Source organism: Herpailurus yagouaroundi, unplaced genomic scaffold (assembly GCF_014898765.1).
Source record: "Herpailurus yagouaroundi ecotype Mexico unplaced genomic scaffold, PumYag 253, whole genome shotgun sequence".
Classification (NCBI taxonomy): Eukaryota; Metazoa; Chordata; class Mammalia; order Carnivora; family Felidae; genus Herpailurus; species Herpailurus yagouaroundi.
The window spans coordinates 2543165-2550206 of NW_024412470.1; positions in this window are offsets into that span (position 1 = coordinate 2543165).

A 7042-nucleotide genomic window follows, 5' to 3' on the forward strand; every position below is an offset into this window, starting at 1 on the left:
CATGGTTCGGGGGTTCAAGTCCCGCATCGGGCTCTGTGCTGACAGCTCAGAGCCTGGAACCTGCTTTGGATTCTGTATCTCCCTCTCTCTCTGCCCCTTGCCCACTCACGCTCTGTCTCTCTCTCTGTCTCAAAAATAAAAATAAACATTAAAAAAATTTTTTTAAGTGAGTAATAGTTTCATAGCATTTGGAACTATGATACTGCTTGCAACGTTCGACCAATTTCTCTGTGCTGGAATGCAACAGAGGCTTGCACCACAGGTCGGGCTCCATAACCAGTTGGTTCCATTTTTTAATTAAAAAAAAAAAGTGTACTCTTTTCCTTTCTAAACTAGAAAATTTTAACTAATAGTTATAGATCATTGGAAATTGAAACAAGTGACTTTATCAGATCAATGTGAATATCACCATTAACTTGAGCTAAAAAATAACGGTGTAAATTCTCAATGTAAATTATTTTTGATGTTCTGTCAGATACAAAGTGAACATGCATATTGTATTCAAAAACTGGAAGGGGTAATGTTTTACCATGAGAGATATCACCAGTAAAATCCTAAACCTCCTTTTGGTTACATTCAATTGTGGAAATAATGTTTGTATAGTTTGTTCCTGCACCAAGGTGTGCATTTAAAAAAAATCCCAATAAGGCAACATGTATAAACATCTACAACTTACTCTGAAATGCTTCTAAAGAAAAAGGTGAATGTGGTCAAATGTTACTTGTAGAATCTAGGTAGAAAGTACATATATCCACCTACCTATTTTTTACTGTACAATTCTTTAAACTTGTCTGCATGTTTGAATACCTGCAGATTACTTTTGTAATAATATGTTGAAAAAATAAATTCAAGAATATATCATTGATTTCTTTTCTCCCAAGTAACAAAAATCAATGTTGGAAAAGAGTTACAATCTTGGTATTTGACCTGTTTTCCGGAACTGTAAAAACTGTAATAGTTCACCCCTAAAGTAATAAGTTCAGGCAGCTGGAGATACCCAACATATGATGGTAACAGGCCATTTGAAATCATAGGACATGGGGGGTGCCTGCGTGGCTCAGTCGGTTGAGCGACCGACTGCAGCTCAGGCCATGATCTCACGGTTTGTGAGTTTGAGCCCCGCGTCCGGCTCTGTGCTGACAGCTCGGAGCCTGGAACCTGCTTCGGATTCTGTGTCTCCCTCTCTCTCTGCCCCTCCCCGATTCACTCTCTGTCTCTCTCTGTCTCAGAAATAAATAAACATTTAAAAAAAAAAAAAGAAATCACAGGACAAACTCTGATGGTATCAATGATGTCATGAAGAAAATGTTTTCTCTTTTACCAGATCACAAAATCTCCTGTAAGCACCTTCCTTTGTAGAGCCCAGGTATGTTTATATGGAGGAGGTGAGGTGTATTTTTTCCCCTTCTACTCACTTAGTGACTGCAAACTAACTATAGTCTCAGTTTTCCCTGTTTCTTTCATTTTAAATTAAGATCAGGGAGTATATTGTTTATTTCTATCTGTTCTGTGTAAATAAAATGGAGTGTGGATTTGCATGAAACGATAACCTCTAGTATTCTCCGCATTGTCTTTTCCTGTTTACAGCAGTTTTTAAAAAATGGCCGTGGATTCATTCACAGCTTTCTCATCCAGAGTTGAGGTCTAAATGCCCTGTCCTTGAATCTGGGCTAAACAGCACTTGCTTGTAGCCAATGCGATGGGTGGATGTGAAACCATACGATTTTGAAGGCTAAATCAGAAAGGCCGTGGAGTGTCCCCTGAGTCTCTTGGGACAATCGCTCTGGGAGAATCCAGTTGTCTTGTCTTAGTACCTCAAGAATGTCACGCTATAGAGGCCAAGGGGGGTACTATGGCTGATAGTCTCCCAGCCACCCCACCAAGGTGCCTGGATTGGGAATGAGGCCTTTGTGGGTCTTCTGGGCTAGCCCATCTACCAATTAAGTATCACTACACGATCTTTGTCACTAAGATAAAGACCGGAAGATTGCCCAGCTGAATTCTAACCTATGCAACATAATTGACTGGCTGTTGTTTTAAGCCTCTATGTTTTGGGAAAGATTGTTATGCAGCAATAGTAACTAAAACACTAGAGAGAGCTGTTCTGTCAGTTCTGATGCCAATTCATCTTTTCATGAATGGATGAACATGAGGGCTCACAAAATTACCAACTAAAAGCCAAAGTCTCCAACGTGAGCTTTCACTAATAATCGGAGAAAAAAATAATTCTCTTTTCGGTCATTCTATACGTCATATGTGCCTGAGAGTAGTTTTATTCAACGTTAAACTGAAATATCTGACAGTCTTAATAACTGCAAAGTATGGCATTGAGATTAAGCAATATTCAACAGTTGAGTTTGATGAAATAATTTTTACCAAAGAATTCATTCAGCTTTCTCTTTGAATGTATTTATCATTAATATTGTGGCTGGATTTATAAAATTATCTGGAAAAGTTCAATTTAATTACCAGAGACCACTGAGCTTCTTTGTGTGTGTGGGGGGGGGGGGCGGTGGAGTAGAATTGTTATAACTTTTTGCTTCTTTCATACAACACAACTGGAATAATCTTTGTTTACTATGAAAAAAGGCAGGAAAGTGAGTCTTGTTCCTGGGTGTGTGTCCAACAGTGACCAGAAAATGCAAGGATCTTTTGATAGTCAAAAAGAATATTGTAAAGAACTTATGTTGGCTGTAAGGAAGAACAACCTGACATGGAGAATATTTCAACATGATGCTAGAATCCATAATAAATTTTGATCAAATTTCAGCCAATTGGATTAAGAAGAAAAAAACCAACCAAGCCATTTACATGGTGGTATTAGATCTAGAAAGCCTGTTAATGATTTACTGAATTCTTTATTGACCTGATTAAATTTACCACACAGTTTGATATCAACATGGGTGTCATTAAGTACTAAAGAGAATCTATAATCTCATTCCATGGAGATGTTGAAAAATGTAACACCTGCCCTCCTGTCTCAAAGAAAGAGGCTCTTTTGAAAGAGAAAACAATAAACAACATTGATGCATTCAGTTTTTTCTTGTTCTTCTAGGGGCACCTGGGTGGCTTAATCGGTTAAGTGACTGACTTCGGCTCAGGTCATGATCTCACGGTTGGTGAGTTCGAGCCCCACATCAGGCTCTGTGCTGACAGCTCGGACCCTGGAGCCTGCTTCAGATTCTGTGTCTCCCTCTCCCTCTGCCCCTTCCCCACTCACACTCTGTCTCTCTCTCTCTCAAAAATAAACATTAGTGGCGTGTGGGTGGCTCAGTGGATTAAGGGGTTGACTTCGGCAGAGGTCATGATCTCACAGTTTGTGAGTTCAAGCCCCAAGTCAGGCTTTGTGCTGACAGCTCAGAGCCTGGAGCCTGCTTCGGATTTTGTATCTACCTCTCACTCTGCCTCTCCCTGACTTGTGCTCTGTCTCTGTCAAAAAAAAATGAATAATCATTAAAAAAAGTTTTCAAATACAAAAAAACGTTTAAATATTAAAATAAATAAATAAACATTAAAAAAAATTAAAAAACCAAAATTTTTCTAGTTCTTCTAATCAGTAACTAAATACATACGTAAAAATTGTTACTATATGTGCATACATATATATCTCCAGGTTAACAGAAGCAGATATATTGAACTTTTTCTCCTTAACTAGTATAATGATTAAAAAATTCAACACACATTTATTTCAAGCCTACTATGTGTCTAGTGTTATAAATAGGGACTTCTATGTTCTCTATCTTATTTAACATCGCTATTAAATAGTCATTTTCATTTTCCTTGTAAAAAATAAAATCTAATTCCTCTGTTGCCTGAGGGAAACCACTTAACCTTTATTTTTCAATTTTATTTAAAATTAAAATGATAATATTTACCTCCTAAGGTACCGTGAATACTGATTAACTAATGTTGGCAAAAGATCTTGACCAAAAAATATTGAAGCCCTAAACCTAATATTATTATGTTTTTCTTCTTCACAGTCCTTAGTATTATTTTTCTTTTTTATTCCATTTCCTATCAGTAAATTAACATTTAACTCAAAACAATTTGGCATTGGCTGTACCTACTAGCTATTACCAAGTTCACTTGGCTAGAGATATTTATGCTCATGTTTGTATATACATACCAAAGTATATGTACTTGTTCACAAAACATAGGTGTATTTAAGTGAAAATGATATGACGAAATTCTGAAAATATTTAGGATAGCCCCAAAGCACTGCAGATGTTTTAGAAATACTCAGAATAGTATTGTTCTTACCTTTCTGCGGTTTACTTCATAATAATTAAGCAACAATTTTATATTCTCAATCCAAGATCAAAGCTCTTTCAAAGCTATAGTTGAATTGGGTTCTTGTCTGAAAATAATATTAAAGTTTTCAAGTATAGGATATTTTATATGGCATTCATTTGATACATGCTACTGTTTGAGTCTTAATGCCTGTAGCAATGAAAGAACCTCAGAAGTTCTGAAATAAAAAGGAAGTAGTTTGCAAGTAAACAGAATGAGTGTATCCATGAACTTATAGTATGCTTCTCTTTAGGCACTGTTATATGTTATATTTTTTTTTAACTTTTTTTAACGTTTATTTATTTTTGAGACAGAGAGAGACAGAGCATGAATGGGGGAGTGTCAGAGAGAGAGGGAGACAAAGAATCTGAAACAGGCTCCAGGCTCTGAGCTGTCAGCACAGAGCCCGACGCGGGGCTCGAACTCACGGGCTGTGAGATCATGACCTGAGCCAAAACCAAGAGTCAGACACTCAACCAACTGAGCCACCCGGGTACCCCATATGTTATATTTTAAGTGAAAAAGAAATGAAAAAAAAAAAAAAAACCTCTCTTTTAACTTCAATGTCAATGTCAATCTCAGTCCCTTCCCTTCCCTTTCTTTTCTATTTCTAGCTTAAAGATCTATGAATTGTGACGTGATACTGCAAAAGCACTATCTTTCAATATAAAGCAACATATATGCCTTGATTTCTACCATATTCTGAGATTTAAAAAATAATTCAGAAATGTGCCTACTTTATCAGACTCAAAGCAATTCTGTCACTACTGTTAATATAACAAAATATTGTATATATAAATCCTTATGAATCCTCTAAGATACAGTACAATACTAACACAGTAAACAAAATCTGTAAGGAGTTTGCAACCTATATTAAAGTTATAGAACATATATAGGAAACAAAATACTATTAGAATCAAAATGGGTTGATGTATTATAGCATAGGTTCAAAATTAGGACAAAAGAGGGATGTTTGTATGACCTTGGACAATTGATGAAGCCATCTTAAATCAAGGCAGTGATATTATATTGGAAATAGAAAATGAGACAACAGAAGTGAAATTGTTTTAAACCTCTATACAAATGGTAGATGTTATTATAATTATATAAATCAATGTGAACTTAGGGGAAAACCTGTATGTTAAACTACTCCATGTTTCAAAAGGATGGGATATGGGGAAATGATGCAAGTCTCTACTCCAGATGGGAAAGTTTTCATAGAGGGACATTACAGTGCTTCAGACCTAGCATATTGCATACTTCATGTCCATGCTTAATATGTACGCACAGGAATATCTCATGCTTTCAGGGCAACATCTCCAGAATGGGAATAGAAGGACTACCATGGAGGAAGCTTGGGAGGATCTTGGTACTGCAGGAAGCCATGTTCATGAACGAGAGTGGTGGTTTGTAACCCAAGGGTTCTTCCAATTTCGGGGGCCCACCCTTGTCTATGACTTTAGAACAAACACTTCTGCACAATGATATTTAATCAACGAATGTGGAATCTAAAATAGTCAAACTCATAGGAGCAGAGAGTAAAATGGTGGCTTCCAGGAGCTTAGAGGAGAGGAAATCAGGAGGTAATGGACAGAAGGTACAAAGTTTCAGTTATGCAAGATAAATAAGTTCTGGAAATCTACTATATACCATAGTACATATCGCTAACAATACTGTATTGTGTATTTAAAATTTCCTAATGATGGAGTGATGATCACTTAATATAATATTATATCTGAATGGTGAAATATTTTAGCAATAGTTATTTTTGTCTTTGTAATGAGATTTCTTCTAAAAGGCATGTATCTTTTGTGAAAAATCGTAATTTTCCAAACAATTTGGGAAACTAAGCACATAGTAAAGAAAACTTGGCTAGGATTAAAATGAGTGAAAACTTTAAAAATGGGCTGTCTTCACTTCCATAAATTAAAAATAGTAAAATCTGATAATATTATTAAATATTATGAGGGTTCAATGAGATAGGGATCTTCATACACTGCTAGGAAGACTTTGACATGACTGATCTGGAAAGCAAATGGGCAATATGATCTAAAAAGGTACAGCCCTACACCCTGTAATATGGGTTCTGGAACTCTATCTTAAAAAAAAAAAAATCAGAGTTTTATTACAGTAACAGTAAAATTTTGGAAACAGCCTAAAATTCAACAACAAAGAAATGACTAATGAGTAATCGTATACCCATTAAAAATCATATTTGAAAACTAATAACCTGAAAAAATGCTTATTACTCAATACGAAATTTAAAGAAAAGCAGAATTCTAATTTGTATACACAAGGTTTCAATTTTATAAATCATATATTGAGTGTGTGTGTGTGTGTGTGTGTGTGTGTGTCTATGCATGCATAGGAAAAAGACCATTGGTATAAACATATCAGTAACTATTTCTCTATTTTGTAGGATTGTGCTTAATTATTATTTTCATCTTCATACTTTTCTGTATTTTCAAGGTTTTCTACAACTAGAATGGGTTAAAAATCTCTCAAAAATTAAGATTTTTTTTTCTCATTAGGAAGTAACATGTTTTGTCAAAATTTATTCTAAGAACTAATACTGAATTTGTGGGAAAAATTATGTACTAAGAAACTTATCACAGAATAATTTATAATCTTAAAAAATGAAAAAAATATATCTGTGATGCCCATGAACAAAAAGGATTACAAGTTATGTGCGACATCTCCAAAGAGAAGGTAGTGCATGAATTTACACCAAGGACCATGATAATTAGGTAAA